The following is a 19351-nucleotide window of genomic DNA, read 5'->3' on the forward strand; positions in this document are numbered from 1 at the left end:
AATAACTGTCCGTGCGTGCTTCCTATTCTTATATCGTGAGGATTTGGGATGAGTTAACACGTCTATTATCAAGCAATTTTTTCACCTGTTGTTCATTGAAGCAGTTATAATCAGCAAATCCCCTGTCGGAAGAGTCTGAATCCCTTCGTAGTCTCCAATTGCAGAGTATATAGCTTCATGCACAATGGTTGGGTGTCAGTGAGTCATCTTCCTTTTCGGACAATTCAGGATAACTTTCAAGTCGCGTTGTTCGTCTTCGGGTGTTTGAGAATTAACTGTCAACTGTAGACTAGATCCACCGTCTTATTCAATAAGTCTCGTCTTTGCCGGTGGTGACTTATTAGTTCCTTTACGTTTCACTGTGTTAGCAATCGCTGCCATGCGTTCGACATCCTCACTTTCCTCCATTACGCATATTGCTGTCGTTGATTACAACTGATGATCGCGGGAGATTGCTAGAGACGTCCGCAATCCACGGCGGTCTGAGCGAACTGGAGCTGTTCACGACTTCGGAATCGCGTCTATGCGAGTGATTTGTTTCCAAAGCTCCGAACTTTAGAATCGCTTGGCCGTGTCTAATCAAAATAATTCGTAAAATGTGATGACTGCAAAAACTGTAACTACGATCTCTCTACGCTCGAAATCACATCTCTATTAATTAATTAGTGATGATTAGGGCAATTTTTTTTGACATGTCAAAAAAAGTCAAAATTAGGTCAAAATTGTTGGGGTAAGTCAAAATTTGTCAAAATTGTTTACAAAGTCAAACATTTTTTAACCTCTGCATTTCGTTTGTATCGTAGATTTTGTGCTGTCGGTGAACTTATCATTTGATATTTTACAGCTTGTAGCCTACTTTATAGGCCAACCGTTGTAAACGGACCATCGTCTGCTCATCGTGAATCATAAATGGTCAAATGAAACAAATAGTGACATGGTTTTATGGTCAACGTACCGCAATATCCTAGCTGAAGCAAGACTGCTTGGACATTGCATGGTTCTTATATCAAGAAGCGCAAGCTGAAAAATTGTGATATAGACAACATTGTCAGAATGAAGCAACACGGTTTGTCACCAGCAGTGTGCACACAACTTGAGTGTTGTCAGTCAACAAAAGCTGCTGTTGAACGTTCTTTCTTCGTTCTTGGCAAGCTACGTAGTAAGGACAGACACTTTCTACCCGAGAATGTAGGAAAGGATCTTTCGTTGTACTACAATAAATTTTAATTATTTCCACCAGAATACGTAATGTAACTACTGGAATTCTTCATAGGGCCAGATTTCGTTAAAATATTAGTTTTTCATGTAAAAATATGTCAGTTTTTGAGCCAAAAACGTTTTTTCAGGCCAATCTACTTTGTAAGGACAGACAGTTCCAACCAGAAATGAAGATAAGTAGTACAATTTTAAGATTATATGCGAAAACACCTAATTTGCATACGTGAGGTCAAAATTTGGTCAAATTTCAGTTTTTTTAGGTCAAAAAAGGTCAAAATTTAGATTTTTTAGGTCAAAATCTTCCGTTTTTTAGGTCAAAAAAAAATTGCCCTAGTGATGATGTATTCATCAGAGCCCTATAACAACCCTCGCGATAATACACATACAACCAAGTTTAACAAATCTAGAAGGATGAGTTATCTCCGGGCAATAGAGTGCCACAACCGCGTTTATAGTCAAGTGGGGTATTGCTATAGTGCAGTGCTTTTCAACCTGTGTGACGGTTCGCACTTGTGGAAAGTGGTATAAGTGCCCGGTGGTAACGCGTAAAATACAATAAATAAACAAACACCCTGGAAATTGAAAAAGCCGCATTTTGAGGTGCCTGGTGGGCTAAAATCGGTCTGTATCGTTTCGTAACTAAACTAAACACAGGAAATTCGGAAAAGTGTGCTGTGGCGCTTCGTGGTTGCGAGTTGTGTATTTCGTCGAAAGCGGATTTTGAAAACAGATGTTTGAGCGCGTAGCGACCTACATATTCTGTGCGACCTACATATTCTGTGCAACAAATGACTCTGACATCCTGTCCACTCAATCACTATAGTGGTTGTATCGTAAATTGCTTCCCGTGAAACACCTTGTTGGGTGTTTTGTGTCGTTATAGTAAGCTGAACCTACCGTATTATGGTATCGAGTATTACACTATAGTTCCGTCAGTCATATTACATTCAGCAGCATTCAGTATTCAGTATTCAGCAGCGACACGAAAATATGCATCAAACATTGGGTATTTTGAAACAGTAGACCAGTGGTTCTTAACCTTTTTCGTGTCGTTACTCCCGAGAAGTAAATGACGGAGTTCAATTACCCCCATTTTAAAAACACAATAAATTACGAATGACAATCATTTCTTCGTCAAACAACACAATGATGTCGCCATGATATGCACACAGAAGCCTTTCAAAAGTAATCAATTCAATGGGAAGGCTGATACTGTTTCCGTGCTATCAAGCGGTCAAATCTAGGCAAAGTGGAGGATAGACAGCATCTCATGTCATTGTCAATCGCAAGCTTGTTTCGATATTTCGTTTTGATAGACACCATTGCAGAAAATCCTACTTCACAGCAATAAGTGGAAGGAAATTGAATCAAAAAGCTCAATGCTTTTCTGGAAAGGATTGGGTATTCATTTTGAAGCCCAACCCAAAAGTCTCCTATGTTTTCCCTTGTAAAGTTGATTTTGAGATTTGAATCTTCACGCACTCCAAGAAATTCTATTTTAGCTGACATGTCGTCATCGCAGATGCATGCCTCTTCGATCGAATATGGTTTACTAATCCACAAGTTCTGTTGTCGTCCTTCCATTCCAGGAAAGTACTTTTCAAGAGCGGTAACAATTGCATTCAGATGGCTAGCAATAGCCTGAGTAAATTTGCATTTCATATTTGGATCAGACTGCAAGAGCATGGTCAAATTTGTGAACATGCCCGCGTCGCCTTTTTGTATCATTTTTTCATAAAATTACATCTTGCTTTTGAAAGCAGGTACGTTAGTAGTTAGTATGATCGCTCGCACGCGGCCATTGTGGCTTATGGGCCCGCTCGCATGTCGCCGCGAAACTCGTGTTGGCATATCGCGCTTTTAGACCCCCCTTCCGCTGGCACATCGCCATTGGTTCTTATGGGTGCGTTCGCATGTCGCACTTTCAGGTATAGTCATCTCTCGCACATCGCATGGAAAACTCGTGTTGGCACCAGTGATGAGCGGAGTCTGCTTTTCGAGACTCCGAGTCCGTCCGACAACTTTGGTCTCTGAAGCAAAGTCCCTCCGACTCCGGGGATCTCAATCCCAGACTCCGAGATAACCCGAAGAATCTTTTCCAGTCTCCGAAACCATATCGGCAGAGGTAGTTATTCAAAACCATTGTCGAAGAATCCCAATCGATGTTTTCGATAGCCTGTCTGATATTCAGACCAGTTTTTTTAGTATCCGTGAATGGCCGAACAGTCGCAACATTACTTCTGAGAGTCAAGTTCTCTCCAACAAAATATACAGTCAAGCTAATAGAACTGCGACCCTTTAGATCGGCCCACATATCTGTGGTGATGCCAGCCTGCCCATCAGGCTTGATAGCAACTCTTAGTTCCTCTGACAGCTTCTGCTTCAAAGATGAAGCCTCCTCATCCAACTTAAATTTCACTGTAAATCTGGATGGCAAAACGTCTTCTGCACAACACCACGGCAAATCGGCACGTCTTCGGTATTCTCCACCCGGCGATCAGTGTTCCCCATGATCACCTTCTCCTTTGATTTCTCGCATACTTTTTTGTTGGAAGAAAGAAAGGAACTTTCTTCAACTGCGATCAAATCTTCTTCGCTATGTCTTCGAAGATGCGACGTACCACTTGTCGACTTGTGATGCTTTAGCTGAACATTGCAATTTTGACATCTCGCAAACCCAGTGGCGGCTCGTCCTATAGGGCAACTGGGGCATTGCCCCACCTAAAATTCTGTTCAATAACAATTTAACCATTTATAGACGCACAGCGCTCAATATATATCGAGATCACAGCGAAACCCGCGTTCTTCTTGTGCTTTCGCTTGCAAACGCCCATACATAGCGAAGTCTCTGCGAAAATCGAGTTCTCTTCTGTGTTTTCGCTTTGTGAATGCCTAGCCGGGGCTTGCCCCGGTAGCGCTCATAACAAGCTTTCACTATCTATTCTCTCAAAGCCGCGCACAATAAAGAAACGGTGATTTACTCTCTCCTATTCGTAAAATGGCCGAGCAACCGGGGCAAATATGCCTACTCGCCCCTAAGGTGTGATGTAACAATCGTATCTATGTCTGAACTCGGATACCGTGATATGCGTTGAGTCGACCTTTGCTGGTATAGGTCGATTTTGATGGTGTTTCACACCATGATAATTCTTGAAACTTGGTATGTCATGTCGTGATGGTGGTATTTAACACTGTCCTAAGTTTCAGGGTTTCTACTCAAAGTTTAGGGTAGTAATTCCGTTTCCAAAGTCGAGTGTGTGCTGATCCGTCATGTATCGCAAACATATTTCACGCAAAGCCGGTATTGGTCTCCATTAATTTTAACGATGCTCCTTAGCTAGATCCGTCATGAGCTTTTACATGGTATGTCTTGATTTTAGTATCGAACGCTGTGCCAAGTCTCAAGGTTGGCACTCAATGATTAGGGCAGCAATTTCGTTATCAAGTTCGAGTATGGCAGAGATGTGCGCTGATCTGACACTTAGCCTACCTAACGCATTGCGGATTTCACGCAAAAGCCGGTGTATCTGTGTTCCATACTGAGATAGGTGATGAGATGATGATATCATGAAACAGTTTACTAACATCCTCGGTTTGCATTCAAATATTTAGTTTTATTTTATATTCTCCAATGTCAATTTCACCGTGGAATGGTGGCCTTCGGGCCATTTGCTCACAATTACAACCCCTGTCAAGTGCGATAGCTGTTTCGTTTTCGATGGCGGCTAACAGCTTATCGCTTGATCAGCCTATTCCTCAGTAAATTTTACGCAAAATTCGGCGTTGATCAATTCGTATTAATTTTGACAGTGTACCATACCGAAAACGGTCATGAGGCTACTTCTCGATGATTTCATGTAACAGTGTACCAAGTTTTCGGCTTTCATCCACGTATTTATTCGGTAATATATTTTCCGAAGGCGATTTTGCAGCAGACATATAGACAGTAGACACTATAGACCGTAAGCCGTATGTGTCGTGTGACAATCTCCAGCCTCAAGGTCAAAATCTCCCAAGCTGTACCGGGACCGAATTTCCGAGGATGCTATCCGTAGTTCTTCAGAATGTGTTGGATTCAATATGACATTTCCTTGTCCAATCTATGAGATAACAATTGCGTATGTGTCCGAACTCGTTGACCTTTCCAGTAAGGCATACGCAATCTCTCGATTTATAGTCATTTCCATTTCTGCAGATAAGTAGTCAGGTCAAGTGCGAACATGAATCGTGTTGAATCTTTGCTCCGTACGCCGTTTAGCCAGCTGCCTTTAGAGCAAAAATTAGAGGTAAAGCGACTAGGTCCGTATCAGCCTAGAAATTGCCCATTGGTCCAATCGTACGCCGGAGGAAAACGCACTCGTGCCTTTTCTTCAGCGCATTTCGATAAAAATGAATGGCTTACTTATGGTGAGGATAAAAACGCCTTGTTTTGCTCGCTTTCGGGACGAGAATCCTACCATATACAAATCGGGTCGGAGGCGCTGCAGCACTTTACAGAATTGCTGAGCATGGAACGATTAAAACACCACAAGGTGTCATGCGAATGCTCTTTGTAGGTAGTTGGTCTGTGTATTTTTGGTATAGTCTTACTCGGCGCTTGCGTAATCTCTACCACGAAATCATAACGCATGCTACTAAGGATACCCTGATGATTGATTCGTGGCATGGGAACGATTCTTAGTTCGCGTACATTTTGTAAAATAATCATTTGAATAAAAAACAATGAATAAAACATTTGTTACCGCACTTCAAGTCACGCCACCGGCAAACCTCTCGCGGCACCTACGTTAAAAATCATTGTTTACGGGAAATTCATGTGACCATCATGAACGTTGAAAAACGCTACTGTGACGTCATATTGATAACAAGTCGCTTGCGGCCCTTGCCCCACCACCCGATATTGTCACGAGCCGCCACTGCATACAAGTAAGGTCTTTTAGTGACTGAGTATTGTGATGACATTTACTTTGACGAATGACAATAGGAAGATTTTCAATTTCTCTGATCGTGTGTGTGTTTTACAAATAATTCTAGTACACCTAACTATAGGACACATTTAGCAAACGTCATGCAAATTGTTTTTGTGATGGCAACGACTTTCAGTAGTCTGGTTAGATGATGACAATTATTTCAGGCGGTTCAAATCGGTATCACTACTATGAACGACAATACAAACAGATTTTTGTAGATTTCAGTGTAGGACATATTTCGATTTTATTACTGCAATGAGTTTTTGTATATTACCCAAGTGTAGTAGAATAAGGTGCACCAGTGAAGATATTCAAAATTGCTTCTCTGCTGATCAAAGTCTTATAGTGTAACCTCGTAATGTTTTACATTTCACGCATTCGACAGAAAGTGTGAACAGAGTTTGACGCGGATTAAATGACGCCGCCCGGAGTCCAAAGTGATTTACTCGTACTGTGTAAGATGAGTATGTTTCAATTCACTGTCACAGATTCTGACAATAAAGTATTGCACCGGTTGCTAACCAGCAAACGAAATTGGGGTTTCATCTTTAGTCTCGGTAACTGGAAACAATTACATTTGTAAATTATTTTCTGACATCCGCGATACGCAGAGTGATTTGTACCAAGGTGGAATAATTTGTCAATCAAGAACATTTCATACACGAATACAACACCGGGTCTAATTATCGCGAATAATTTAATAATTAAGTCATGATAGACCGTTACAAAATCTCATATGAGTAGTAAGGATTGAATCGTTTGGCGCCGCCCCTCAGGCTATTTAGAATGTAAACACTCTCATAATATAATTAACGTCGGACTATGCCCGATCCATGCTTCCGAGAAATAAATAACATTCATTATACGTTAGATGATACTTTCCTTAGATATTCTATTAAGTGTATTTAGGACTAATATTCTAATATGTGACAGCGCTTTCGCTCGAGTCTTGTAGTGACCACATTTCATACGATTCAGTCCTTTTCATAATTAATATAAAATGCGATTTTAAGCGCTGCGACTTGAAAATATTAATATAATAACTTACTTTTTTGGATATAAATAACATTCAGATTACACATAAATTTCGAAAACTATGATGTCAATAGAATACTATATTTGCCAGATATTCACAGATAACACTCATCAACGTTGAACTAGGCGCGGGGTTCTATGATGATATTAATTCATATAAAATGCGATTTTGAGCGCAGACAGATCGCGGTTTCGATTGCCGAGGTCTCCGCATTTCATGACCTAATATGAACGGTCACTACAACTGAATTCATTCCAATACCTGCAAATTTACTTTGCATGTCGAGTATAAGGATAATTTAATCAGCGCTAAACGCCAACGGACTAGCCGTAGGCGCACAATTCTCGGCGTTACAGTTAAACAAACTTTTTGCGGCAGGTACGCGATTCCTAACGGTTTCTACAGTTTCCACATTTCACGACTTATTTTCTTTGGACGCATACAAGCGATTCCCAAGGTCGAGGCTATGGAAACAAATCAAGCATGAGTACGTAAATACTAACTTTTATTCATTAACGTAGTAAAACGCATAACAGAATTCACGCAAAAGTCGATCGGTATTTGCAATAAAGCCTAAAAATTAGAGTCGCATCTTTTCGCAATTTATGAAGCTATTCGCGCAGACTTTGCCGCATTTGCTGTATCTGAAGTAGAATTTCAGCGTCGTTATTCGCTATAAGCCGGAAAATGCACCTTCGCGCAATTTATATAGCCAAACGCATTAACTTTTCTGCATCTGAAGTAGAATTTCAGCGTCGTTATTTGCTATAAGCCGAGAAATGTACCTTCGCGCAATTTTTACAGGCAGTCTCACCCACTTTGCTGCGTCTGAAGTAGAATTTCAGCGTCGTTGTTTGCTATAAGCCGGGAAATTAGAGTCGCTGCTTCGCGCCATTTTACAGCCAGTCTCACACACTTTGCTGCATCTGAGCTTCATACTAATACATGCATAATTTTTGCATGACGAGAATACGGGTAATACTGTCAATAAACGCCGGAGGCGAGTCATTTAAACCTTGTTGCTAGATAATAACGCTTTCGGCTACAACAAAGTTGCCCTGCAACAAAAAATAGAAGCCCTAATGATCATGCAGAGGAAAGTTCAATTATACATCGAATTATTCGAATAGACTATCTACATTGTATAGGTATGAAGTGAAATAGAACGGAGTTTACGCAAAAGTTGCTATTGATCATAGACCAAGCTTGCTTTCAGAGCTGGAAACTAAATGCACATGAAAATTTAACTAGGTTTTCCCCACACGCATCAAATGTAGGCCTACTCAAGTGTTTATGAGGTGGCGAATAGTTCGAAGGTTGTTGGCATGCAAGGACGTCACATAGAATTGTGGAGTTTTCTGTAAACTATAATCCAGTGATCTATTTTCAATCACTATACTTTTAATAATCTAAAGTAAGTAGCCTACTTGAATGTCATTAAAGAAAGCAGATTTGTATGAAAACTCGTTAAATAGAAGTAAAAGTAGCCTAGAAACATGACTACTTACTGAAAAATCGTTACGTAGAAGTGGGGTTAGTCTACGAACATAACCACTTACTTACTTTGAAATCTCTACTTGTACTTGTATTCGTACTTTACCTTTACACGCCGTTTTTGTATAATGGATACTAATTTTATTAAAAATTGAAAAGTGCGAAAAATTACATTTTATCCCGGAACGTAGCAAGAAAAATCGTATAAATTTTGTAAAGTAGATGGAAAACTACACTATTCCGATGCAGTAAAGACTCTTACACTCTGGATTTTGTGCAGTATATACTAATTTTACATTGCGGAGTATTCCATAAACGTTAATCCAGTGATCCTCCTTCTATTTTCAATCACGATCCGCTTATTATTCTAGGCTTCGAACCCCACACCCAGTACGTTTTATGGGGATTAATATTTTTAGATTAAATATAGCGTATCGAGTCTTCGTGAAACTTACTTGGAAATAGTTATTTCTACCCTAATTTAATAGATTTCTCAGATATCGTAGCAACGGAACTGGCTTGAGCGAGCGGTTAAGGCGTTGGACTTGAGTTTCAATGAACAAGTGCTATAAGTTACTCATGTTTACAACACAACCTAAACGCAAAGTGCACGAATTTCCATATTGATCAAATACCACAAACGTTGCTGGCTTTCAGATATCGTAGCAACGGAACTGGCTTCAGCGAGCGGTTAAGGCGTTGGACTTAAGTTTCAATGAACAAGTGTTCACATAGGTTCGAATCCCACACCCACTACGTTTACGAGAATTAATATTTTTAGATTCAAATTTAGCGTATTGAGTACTTTTTCTGCCTTTTTCAGCGCATTAGAGACGTTTACACTATTGATTTCGTGAGCTTTACTTAAGTTTTATAAATTAACGTAAAAGTAGTCATTTCCGAGTAAGTAAAACGTTCGTATTGTAGGTTCATTTCTGCTTAATACTATAATTATCATGGAGTTGAAGCAGTCCAATATCAAAAACACCCGAAAGTATTTGTTGCATATAGCTAAAAACCTAATTGAGTACTCTGAAGAAGTACAAGTAGCACAGTTTGTGGTATTTCTATGACATCGAAATTTAGCTAACCAGAACTTATACTTGAGTACTCCGAAATGTACAAGTACTTTACCTTTACACGAAGTTTCTGTAAAATGAATACTGATTTTATTAAAACATAAAAAAGCACGAAAAATTGCATTTTATCCCAAACCATCAGAATACTTAAGTAGCTTATCGCGTATATGGACCTAATACTAAAGTGTTTATGATTTCAGTTCGCTTCAACTTCATGACATTTTCAGTATTAAACAGAAGTATAGGCCTAGAATGCTAACTTTCTTCGTAAATTGCTACTTCTGCCTTAATTTAACGGATTTATCTGAGATCATTGCTTTACTTAATCTCTCCAAAATGTGCATTATACTAGTACGTCACCATCGAATCCCTCCGGCTATAACTACCCGATAGTATAATTGAGCCAAATACTCGAGTACTAATTTTAAAGTAGCTTAGGTATCTAAATGAACCGACGGTCAGTAAACCATTTCGAAGTGCAAGTACAGGAATATCATAGTTCTTGAACCGTGCTCAATGCTCAATAGACCATTTTTGCTATTTTTCATCGCCATAAGTCATTCTGGACCGTGTAAACGCATTGTACGTTATAGATGAAACTTATGCAAATCCCCGGAACGCAACAAGAAAAATCGTATGAATTTGTAAACTACTTATTCATGACATAATAATAATTCTACTTGTACACATTTTCACATTTTATAACACTTTAAGTAGTACTTGAAAGTTTTGTCAAGTTAACAGGTTAAAAACTTATATTTGAGCACTACGAAATGTACAAGTACTTTACCTTTACACGACGTTTTGTAAAATGAATACTAATTAATAAATAAAAAATAAAAAAGAGCGAAAAATTACATGTTATCCCGGAACGCAACAAGAAAAATCGTAGGAATTTGTAAACTACTTATTCGGTAAACTGCTCTTTACTTCACAAAACAAAGTTACAAAAGTAAGCAGATTTATATGAAAACCCGTTAAATAGAAGTAAAAGTAATATCAATGCATCATACCAAATTTGATCGCAATTTCATGATGCAATACCTTTAAAACTAACGCAGTTCTCTATACACTTTTGCGTAAATCTGTGTTTCGCTAGCGTAGCACGTACCTATACATAGTAAGCTTCAATAACGGAATTACCATGCTAATAATCAAATCCCCACCCTGAAACTCGGTACGCGGTTGTAGGACATTATGAAAATACAACATACCAAATTTCATCAGACATTTCATGATGTAACACCTTTAAAACCAACGCAGTTCTTTACCGACTTTTGGCTAAATCTGTTATCCATAGCGCAGCACGTACCTATACATAGTCAACTTTAAAACGGAATTACCATGTAATAATCGGCTCCCCACCTTGAAACTCGGTACGCAGTTGTAAGACATTATGACAATGTACCATGTCAAATTTTGTTACGCATTTCATGATTGAACAACTTGAAAACTAACGCAGTTCTATACCGACATTTGCGTGAAACTGTTTTGCGGGAGCTTAGCGCATACCTATGCGTAGTCAACTTTAATGACGGAATTACAGATGTAATTAGGTTTCAACACTTTTACAACGATTCTTCTTGCTTCCTATAACATCGCACTCGAAGCCCTCGTTATTAGGCTATGATCTCAGCCTGAGCTATGTCTTGAAGCTGGTACGCGGTTATAGGACATACCAAATCCAAATCCACCATACCACATCCCATCACACATTTCATGATGGAACAACTTTAAAACGAACGCGGCTCTACATTGACTTTTTGCGTACATCTGTTTTGCGGGAGCGTATAGCACGTACCCATACATAGCCAACTTTAATAACGGAATTACCATGCTTAACATTGAATCCCAACTCTAAACTTGATACGTAGTTGTAGGTCATTATGGTAATGCACCATGCTAAATTTCATCATACATCTAATGATGGAACACCTTTGAAACTATCGCAGTCGAATACCTACTTTTACGCATATCTATTTTTCGTGAACATAGCATATATCCATACATAGTCAATTTTAATAACAGAATTAGCATGCTAAACATTAAATTCTCACCTTGAACGTTGGTACGCAGTTGTAGGACATAATAACAATGGACCACACCAAATTTCGTCAGATATTTCATGATGTAACACCTTTAAAACACACGCAGTTCTGTACAGACTTTTGGCTAAATCTGTTTTTCCGTAGCGTAGCACGTACCTATACATAGTGAACTTTAATAACGGAATTACCATGTTAATAATCGACTCCCCACCTTGAAACTCGCTACGCAGTTGTAAGACATTATGACAATGCAGGAGCGTAGCACGTACCTATGCATACTCAACTTTAATAACGGAATTACCGAGCTAAACATTGAATGCGCAACTTGAAGATTGGTTCACGGGTGTAAGACAATATGACAATGGAACATATCAAATTTCATCACACATTTCATGATGAAACACCTTTAAAACTAACGCAGTTCTATACCAACTTCGCGTGAATCTGTTTGCGATAGCGTAGCACGTACCTATGCGTGATCAACTTTAGTGATGGAATTACAGATGTAATTAAGTTTCAACACTTTTACAATGATTCGTCTTGCTTCCTATAACATTCCACTTGATACCCTCGTTATTAGGCTGCAATCTCAGGCTGGGCTATATCTTGAAGCCTACGGGACTCTGCAAATTGTTTCGATTTATTCTGCTCGTTTAAATTTAAGGAAGCTCATTTCACTCAATGTATCGATGCCTACGGTACTCTACAAAATGTTCTGATTAATTCCCCTATGTTAATTTACCATAAGAAAGACAATTGGGCTCCTAAAGTCCGAAATACTTGTTCGCTTGAGCTAGGCCGCAGCGCCTGGAGTGGAATTTTATAGTTCTTGTAAAAAGTTATTTGTACACAATAAATGTTTAAGGTAAGTCCTACGCATTCATGATTTCGTCCGAGTTTGTATTTTAGTAGTATATACTAATTTAGGATACCGCGTTTGTAACTCGTGCAAGTACAGGAATATCATAGTTCTTGAACCGTGCTCAATGCTTAATAGACCATTTTTGCTATTTTTCATCGCCATAAGTCATTCTGGACCGCGTAAACACATTGTACGATATAGATGAAACTTATGCAAATCCCCGGAACGCAACAAGAAAAATCGTATGAATTTGTAAACTACTTATTCATGACATAATAATAATTCTACTTGCACACTTTTTCATATTTTATAACACTTTAATTAGTACTTAAAAGTTTCAGTTTTAAATAAAATACGGAATATAAACTAATCGAAAAATTCGGTAACCAATTTCGCGTAGGCTATGCATACAAATGAGGAAAGTTACATCAACGCGTGTTAACTAGCTGTGTCGAGTTATCGAATGATTTTTTCCTTACATCAAAACAACTAGAATGTGTAACTACATTAAAAACGTACCTAAATGAGCTCCAGGGCATTGTGATTATGCAGCAAACCAAATTGCATCACACATTTACATTTCATGATGGAATAACTTTAAAACTAACGCAGTTCTATAGCAACGTTTGCCTACATCTGTTTTCGGTAGCGTGTACATGTACATATACATAGTCAGCTTTAATAACAGAATTACCATGCTAATATGTGACTCCTCACCTTGAAACTTGGTACGTAGTTGTAGGACATTGTGATTATGCAGAATACGAAATTTCCTCACGCATTTCATAATGGAACAACTTTAAAACTAACGCGGCTCTACATCGACATTTTGCGTACATCTGTTTTGTGGGGGGCGTATAGTACGTACCCATACATAGCCAAATTTAATAACGGAATTACCATGCTTAACATTGAATCCCAACTCTAAACTTGATACGTAGTTGTAGGACATTATGGCAATGCACCATGCTAGATTTCATCACACATCTAATGATGGAACACCTTTGAAACTATCGCAGTCGAATACCGACTTTTACGCATATCTGTTTTTTCGTGAACACAACATATACCCATACATAGTCAATTTTAATAACAGAATTAGTATGCTAAATATTAAATTCTCACCTTGAACGTTGGTACGCAGTTGTAGGACATAATAAGAATGCACCATACCAAATTTCATCAGACATTTCATGATGTAACACCTTTAAAACCAACGCAGTTCTATACAGACTTTTGGCTAAGTCTGTTTTTCCGTAGCGTAGCACGTACCTATGCATATAGTCAACTTTAATAACGGAATTACCATGTTAATAATCGACTCCCAACTTTGAAACTCGCTACACCGTTGTAAGACATTATGACAATGCACCATGTCAAATTTTGTTACGCATTTCATGATTGAACAACTTTGAAACTAATCCAGTTCCATGCCGTCTTTTACGGGGGCGTAGCACGTACCTATGCATACTCAACTTTAATAACGGAATTACCGAGCTTAACATTGAATGCGCAACTTGAAGATTGGTTCACAGGTGTAGGACATTATGACAATGGAACATACCACTGCGCTAACTTTCAGAATTGTTAAGTATAGTACTCGCACTTTGTGAGAATACCCAAGTAGGTTTTTTGCCTACACGCACCAAATATTATCAAGTCCTTATAATATTGGAGTACATCAACTTCATGATAGCTAGAGTATTGAACAGAAATAGACCTAGAGTACTAACGTTTTACTTACTCGGAAATGTCTACTTCTACCTTATTTTAAAGGATACCTCGTTCGAAGCGAAATTTATGCGGTTTTGGATAATATCCAATATGTAGGCTCACTTTGAAGGGTACTTCCTAAAACTCAAATATTGCGCAAAAGTACAATTAGGGAATTAAAAGTAACTAATATAGATGGTTATTTTCGTAGATTACTTACCCTCTACTCAAGAGGTTTTTCAGGTGGAACTACCTACTTTTAGGACTGTGTATATCAAAGTAGTTTGAGCTTACGTTTATATCACCTTGACAAGTGACATTATCAAACATGAAAATGATATTATCACGTAATACCAGAAGTTAACACACGTCAATGTGTTTCGGAATTCACTAGAAATTGGTTACTAAGAGAAGTATATTCATGTGTACACAATAGTGGAGAGAATATTTAAAATGTAGTAAGCAGGCCGATGAATATTCATTGAGTTGTATAAGCATAAAAAACATTCCCGCGCGCTCCTAAACTCACCCTACCTAACCCTACCACCTAATCCTAAGACGCGCGCGGGAATGTTTTTTATGCTTATACAACTCAATGAATATCCATCGGCCTGCTTACTACATTTTAAATATTCTCTCCACTATTGTGTACACATGAATATACTTCTCTTAGTAACCAATTTCTAGTGAATTCCGAAACACATTGACGTGTGTTAACTTCTGGTATTACGTGATAATATCATTTTCATGTTTGATAATGTCACTTGTCAAGGTGATATAAACGTAAGCTCAAACTACTTTGATATACACAGTCCTAAAAGTAGGTAGTTCCACCTGAAAAACCTCTTGAGTAGAGGGTAAGTAATCTACGAAAATAACCATCTATATTAGTTACTTTTAATTCCCTAATTGTACTTTTGCGCAATATTTGAGTTTTAGGAAGTACCCTTCAAAGTGAGCCTACATATTGGATATTATCCAAAACCGCATAAATTTCGCTTCGAACGAGGTATCCTTTAAAATAAGGTAGAAGTAGACATTTCCGAGTAAGTAAAACGTTAGTACTCTATGTCTATTTCTGTTCAATACTCTAGCTATCATGAAGTTGATGTACTCCAATATTATAAGGACTTGATAATATTTGGTGCGTGTAGGCAAAAAACCTACTTGGGTATTCTCACAAAGTGCGAGTACTATACTTAACAATTCTGAAAGTTAGCGCAGTGGTATGTTCCATTGTCATAATGTCCTACACCTGTGAACCAATCTTCAAGTTGCGCATTCAATGTTAAGCTCGGTAATTCCGTTATTAAAGTTGAGTATGCATAGGTACGTGCTACGCCCCCGTAAAAGACGGCATGGAACTGGATTAGTTTCAAAGTTGTTCAATCATGAAATGCGTAACAAAATTTGACATGGTGAATTGTCATAATGTCTTACAACGGTGTAGCGAGTTTCAAAGTTGGGAGTCGATTATTAACATGGTAATTCCGTTATTAAAGTTGACTATATGCATAGGTACGTGCTACGCTACGGAAAAACAGACTTAGCCAAAAGTCTGTATAGAACTGCGTTGGTTTTAAAGGTGTTACATCATGAAATGTCTGATGAAATTTGGTATGGTGCATTCTTATTATGTCCTACAACTGCGTACCAACGTTCAAGGTGAGAATTTAATATTTAGCATACTAATTCTGTTATTAAAATTGACTATGTATGGGTATATGTTGTGTTCACGAAAAAACAGATATGCGTAAAAGTCGGTATTCGACTGCGATAGTTTCAAAGGTGTTCCATCATTAGATGTGTGATGAAATCTAGCATGGTGCATTGCCATAATGTCCTACAACTACGTATCAAGTTTAGAGTTGGGATTCAATGTTAAGCATGGTAATTCCGTTATTAAAGTTGGCTATGTATGGGTACGTGCTATACGCTCCCGCAAAACAGATGTACGCAAAAAGTCAATGTAGAGCCGCGTTCGTTTTAAAGTTGTTCCATCATGAAATGTGTGATGGGATGTGGTATGGTGGATTTTGATTTGGTATGTCCTATAACCGCGTACCAGCTTCAAGACATAGCTCAGGCTGAGATCATAGCCTAATAACGAGGGCTTCGAGTGCGATGTTATAGGAAGCAAGAAGAATCGTTGTAAAAGTGTTGAAACCTAATTACATCTGTAATTCCGTCATTAAAGTTGACTACGCATAGGTATGCGCTAAGCTCCCGCAAAACAGTTTCACGCAAATGTCGGTATAGAACTGCGTTAGTTTTCAAGTTGTTCAATCATGACATGCGTAACAAAATTTGACATGGTACATTGTCATAATGTCTTACAACTGCGTACCGAGTTTCAAGGTGGGGAGCCGATTATTACATGGTAATTCCGTTTTAAAGTTGACTATGTATAGGTACGTGCTGCGCTATGGATAACAGATTTAGCCAAAAGTCGGTAAAGAACTGCGTTGGTTTTAAAGGTGTTACATCATGAAATGTCTGATGAAATTTGGTATGTTGTATTTTCATAATGTCCTACAACCGCGTACCGAGTTTCAGGGTGGGGATTTGATTATTAGCATGGTAATTCCGTTATTGAAGCTTACTATGTATAGGTACGTGCTACGCTAGCGAAACACAGATTTACGCAAAAGTGTATAGAGAACTGCGTTAGTTTTAAAGGTATTGCATCATGAAATTGCGATCAAATTTGGTATGATGCATTGATATTACTTTTACTTCTATTTAACGGGTTTTCATATAAATCTGCTTACTTTTGTAACTTTGTTTTGTGAAGTAAAGAGTAGTTTACCGAATAAGTAGTTTACAAATTCCTACGATTTTTCTTGTTGCGTTCCGGGATAACATGTAATTTTTCGCTCTTTTTTATTTTTTATTTCTTAATTAGTATTCATTTTACAAAACGTCGTGTAAAGGTAAAGTACTTGTACATTTCGTAGTGCTCAAATATAAGTTTTTAACCTGTTAACTTGACAAAACTTTCAAGTACTACTTAAAGTGTTATAAAATGTGAAAATGTGTACAAGTAGAATTATTATTATGTCATGAATAAGTAGTTTACAAATTCATACGATTTTTCTTGTTGCGTTCCGGGGATTTGCATAAGTTTCATCTATAACGTACAATGCGTTTACACGGTCCAGAATGACTTATGGCGATGAAAAATAGCAAAAATGGTCTATTGAGCATTGAGCACGGTTCAAGAACTATGATATTCCTGTACTTGCACTTCGAAATGGTTTACTGACCGTCGGTTCATTTAGATACCTAAGCTACTTTAAAATTAGTACTCGAGTATTTGGCTCAATTATACTATCGGGTAGTTATAGCCGGAGGGATTCGATGGTGACGTACTAGTATAATGCACATTTTGGAGAGATTAAGTAAAGCAATGATCTCAGATAAATCCGTTAAATTAAGGCAGAAGTAGCAATTTACGAAGAAAGTTAGCATTCTAGGCCTATACTTCTGTTTAATACTGAAAATGTCATGAAGTTGAAGCGAACTGAAATCATAAACACTTTAGTATTAGGTCCATATACGCGATAAGCTACTTAAGTATTCTGATGGTTTGGGATAAAATGCAATTTTTCGTGCTTTTTTATTTTTTAATAAAATCAGTATTCATTTTACAGAAACTTCGTGTAAAGGTAAAGTACTTGTACATTTCGGAGTACTCAAGTATAAGTTCTGGTTAGCTAAATTTCGATGTCATAGAAATACCACAAACTGTGCTACTTGTACTTCTTCAGAGTACTCAATTAGGTTTTTAGCTATATGCAACAAATACTTTCGGGTGTTTTTGATATTGGACTGCTTCAACTCCATGATAATTATAGTATTAAGCAGAAATGAACCTACAATACGAACGTTTTACTTACTCGGAAATGACTACTTTTACGTTAATTTATAAAACTTAAGTAAAGCTCACGAAATCAATAGTGTAAACGTCTCTAATGCGCTGAAAAAGGCAGAAAAAGTACTCAATACGCTAAATTTGAATCTAAAAATATTAATTCTCGTAAACGTAGTGGGTGTGGGATTCGAACCTATGTGAACACTTGTTCATTGAAACTTAAGTCCAACGCCTTAACCGCTCGCTGAAGCCAGTTCCGTTGCTACGATATCTGAAAGCCAGCAACGTTTGTGGTATTTGATCAATATGGAAATTCGTGCACTTTGCGTTTAGGTTGTGTTGTAAACATGAGTAACTTATAGCACTTGTTCATTGAAACTCAAGTCCAACGCCTTAACCGCTCGCTCAAGCCAGTTCCGTTGCTACGATATCTGAGAAATCTATTAAATTAGGGTAGAAATAACTATTTCCAAGTAAGTTTCACGAAGACTCGATACGCTATATTTAATCTAAAAATATTAATCCCCATAAAACGTACTGGGTGTGGGGTTCGAAGCCTAGAATAATAAGCGGATCGTGATTGAAAATAGAAGGAGGATCACTGGATTAACGTTTATGGAATACTCCGCAATGTAAAATTAGTATATACTGCACAAAATCCAGAGTGTAAGAGTCTTTACTGCATCGGAATAGTGTAGTTTTCCATCTACTTTACAAAATTTATACGATTTTTCTTGCTACGTTCCGGGATAAAATGTAATTTTTCGCACTTTTTAATTTTTAATAAAATTAGTATCCATTATACAAAAACGGCGTGTAAAGGTAAAGTACGAATACAAGTACAAGTAGAGATTTCAAAGTAAGTAAGTGGTTATGTTCGTAGACTAACCCCACTTCTACGTAACGATTTTTCAGTAAGTAGTCATGTTTCTAGGCTACTTTTACTTCTATTTAACGAGTTTTCATACAAATCTGCTTTCTTTAATGACATTCAAGTAGGCTACTTACTTTAGATTATTAAAAGTATAGTGATTGAAAATAGATCACTGGATTATAG

This window comes from Botryllus schlosseri, chromosome 11 (assembly GCF_051294905.1).
Source record: "Botryllus schlosseri isolate E-star chromosome 11, Bs_hap1, whole genome shotgun sequence".
Taxonomy (NCBI): domain Eukaryota; kingdom Metazoa; phylum Chordata; class Ascidiacea; order Stolidobranchia; family Styelidae; genus Botryllus; species Botryllus schlosseri.